This window comes from Cebus imitator, unplaced genomic scaffold (assembly GCF_001604975.1).
Source record: "Cebus imitator isolate Cc_AM_T3 unplaced genomic scaffold, Cebus_imitator-1.0 Scaffold42, whole genome shotgun sequence".
Lineage (NCBI taxonomy): Eukaryota > Metazoa > Chordata > Mammalia > Primates > Cebidae > Cebus > Cebus imitator.
Window position 1 is genome coordinate 5,639,535 of NW_016107357.1, and position 3,689 is coordinate 5,643,223.

General features: G+C 37.3%; 1 protein-coding gene across 3 annotated transcripts in view; it reads right to left on the bottom strand.

Moving 5' to 3' along the window:
• The window catches only part of TAF1A (TATA-box binding protein associated factor, RNA polymerase I subunit A), a 30,196-nt gene that overhangs the window by 14,899 nt on the left and 11,608 nt on the right, over nt 1-3,689 (bottom strand). The window lies entirely within an intron of this gene.

Consider the following 3,689-nt stretch of genomic DNA (forward strand, 5'->3'; position numbering starts at 1 on the left):
CTCTTGACCTCGTGATCCACCCGCCTCGGCCTCCCAAAGTGCTGGGATTACAGGCTTGAGCCACCGCGCCCGGCCATTTTAGTAGTTTTTATAGAGGGGCATTTTTGCAGAGAGGCATTTTGTAGAGAGGCTCATGTGATTCTCCTATCTTGGCCTCCCAAAGTGCTAGTATTACATTAAAAACATTATACTTTATCAAAATTTTCTGTTAGGGAAAAAATAACCATTACGCTAAGTAAAAGAAGCCATTACAGAAGACCACATACTGTATGATTCCATTTGTATGAAATGTCTAGAACAGGTAAATCTCTAGAGGCAGAAAGTAGATTTGTGGTTGCCTAGAAACGGAGAGTACAGGGTTTCTTTTTAGGGTCACAAAAATATCCTAATATTGTGGTGATGGTTGCATAACTCTGTCAGTATACTAAAAACCACTGAGTTGTATATTTTAAGTGGGTGAATTTGTATGGTATGTGAATTGTATCTTAATTCTCAATAAAGCTATGAAGAAAAAAAAATGAGAGATCACTACACCCAACAAATTGGCTGCTATGAAAACTCCAACAATAACAAATGTTGAGGAGAATACAACAAAAGAAAACTCTAATCAGATTGACAGTAGAGTACAAATTGGTAACCTCTTTGGAAAGAGTTTAGTATATTATCTACTAAAGTTAAAGATGCACAAAACATATTCTATGCAAATTCTACTCCTAGAAATGCACATTTATGTGTACCAGTATACAGAAATTCATAGGGGTTAATTTCAAAGCATTATTTATAATGGCCCAAAATTATAACCTAAATGGCCATCAATAACAGAAGGAATAGTGTGGCTACCATAAAACGTTTTATAACCATAAAAATGAATAAATAAGACCTATATCCAATATTATCTTAAAACCAATGTTAAACAAAATATGCAAGGCCTAAAAGAATATATATATAGTATGAATCCAAATATTGCATTCAGATATAGGCAAAACTAAATCACACTGTTTACAAATGTATACATGAGTTCAAAGTATATAAAGAAAAACAAGGGAGTGATTACCATAAGTCAGGAGAGAGATTTTCTTGAGAATGGGAGAAAATGCGATCAGGAAGGCACACAGGGAGAGCTTTCGGGTTAGGGTGACAGTATATTGTGTTCCTTAATCTGGGTGGTAGTTATATGAATGTTCATTTTAAATTTATTCATTATGCCTCACATTTGTTTCATATGCTTTTTCTGTATCTATTTCTCAATCTTAAAGGTTTACAAGGCAAGTTACTTAAGTCTTTCAAAAACAGTAGCTATTAGAAGCACAAGATACTGCAAACCAAACAAAGGCACTGGTATTTTTTTTCCCAGTGATCAATTAAATATATATCAATATGAACTTAGAAATGAGGTGATAAGAAAAGTAGATAAGACATGATATGGAAATTCTTTTTTTAAAAAAAAGGGCTGGGAATGGTGGTTCATGCCTATCATCTCAGCAGTTTGGAGGCAGGATGATTGCTTGAGCCAGGGGTTCAAGACCAGCCTGACCAACATAGTGAGACCCATCTTTACAAAAAAACTTAGGCATGATGGTGTACACCTGTAGTCCCAGGTCCTTGGGAGCCTGAGGTAGGAGGATCACTTGAGCCCAGGAGGTCAAGGCTGCAGTGAGCCGTGATCACACCACCATACTCCAGCCTGGGTAACAACAAGACTCTGTCTCAAAAAGAAACAGGCAGATCCCTGAGTATAAATTGAGTGTGAATTTATTACAGAAGTAGGGTCCTGGTCACCAAGTGCATCAATCCCAACCACGACAGAGCAATACATATAGCAGCAAGATAATTCCCAAGCTGACTCTGAGTACAAGTTCACATGGTAAATGTCTATGAGTCTGGTTATAAAGTAGTCCTAACTTTTATTCTCATTAAATAGACATTTGAGGTAAATGATCATCTAAGAGTTCTACACATTATCCCATCATCAGCTATTGTTGCTACAGAACTGTCAGCTATGGAAAAGTACTGAATCATCTATCCACAGGAGTAACATTACAAATGCCATGTTCCAACAGCTTTAATCATCAAATATTTGCTTGGAGTTTTACCTAGCCATGTGTAAGAAGAAAAATAAATGCTGACTTTAAAACTAATCAATGAGTAAGCATTTTTAAAAAAGACATATTACACCAGAAAATATGACACAACTAACAAATATGATAGATATGACATCAAAAATTAGTCTAAATGGGAAGACATCTGGACTAATTAAATACACATGAAAAAACTTAGCACAGTTAGAAAGCAAGAGATGAAGATCCCAATGATTCAGGCTGAACATGCAGCTGATATATTACGTTTAAGGTGTAAGAATGAAGGGTTGGGACAGGGATCTAATGAGGCTAGATGGGTAGAGAGCATTCTAGATGAGTAAATTCTACAAAGACCTCACAAGATTATCGTGATGAAGAAGGCACTTCAGAGTATCTTCAAAGAAGAGGGAAGGGAATTGAAATTAGTGAAACTACATGCCCAGAGACCAAGGAAATGCTATCTTTTTTTTCCTTTTTTTGAGACGGAATCTCGCTTTGTGAAATACTTCTTATCACATAAGGATAATAAGGAAATACTGCTTATCACATATGAAGTGATAAATACTAGGCTAAGATATGGAGGAGAATAAAAACAGAAAGGGGTTAATTCTAGAGAAATTATGGAGAGAACTATACAAGGGAAGCAAATTGCAAAGAATCAGCTCCAAAGAATGCAAATCTGTACATAAATGAAGATGATAACATGCTACTGAAGGTTAACAGAAGGGGTATCAGTTTGAGAACTGAATGGTCAACGTCTGGTGTAGTCAATAAATCAGGAAAATTGTCCATTATAACCTGTGTACAAAAATGAAATGACCATCTTGACCTATTCTTTAAACATTATTATTCGGAGAAACGACATTACAAAACACATTAAACTCCATTCTAAGCACACAGGAAGAAATGTTTATTATATGTGATAATGACTGCTGAAGAAAATCTGTAGCCTTTCTTAGAAACTGGCAAAGACTTTCTTCCTGACTAAATTCCAGCCAGGCTCCCCTGAGCTCTCTTCTGGACTAGGCCTCACACTTGGCCAATACAGACTTGAAGAGACACTAGCATAGTTTGTAACAGTTCAAGGCCACACCCCCAGTATAACCCTAGCCCCTCTTGAAATGCTTGCCTGGGAGGACTCCAGAAGAATTTACTGTGGGTTCTGCTTTCTGCTTGTCAAACTCCCCACTCCCACCCTTTACAACCCTAAGTCACCTCCACAGAAACTGGAATGGAGCTTAGTTCTTTCTCCTACTGTTAGCAGTTACTGAATCAAACCTGTCTTCACTGCTCTAATGTCTGGCTGTTTATCCTTGACTAAATCACATTTAAAACAGCAATGAACCTAAATGATCATGAACTTAATTATGAACCATCTAATTTAAGCTTTTTATATATCAGAAATAATATAAAGGATGATCAAGAATTTTAAATCCAGGCCGGGCGCAGTGGCTCAAGCCTGTAATCCCAGCACTTTGGGAGGCCAAGGCAGATGGATCACGAGGTCAAGAGATCGAGACCATCCTGGTCAACATGGTGAAACTCCGTCTCTACTAAAAATACAAAACATTAGCTGGGCATGGTGGCGCGTGCCTGTAATCCCAGCTACTC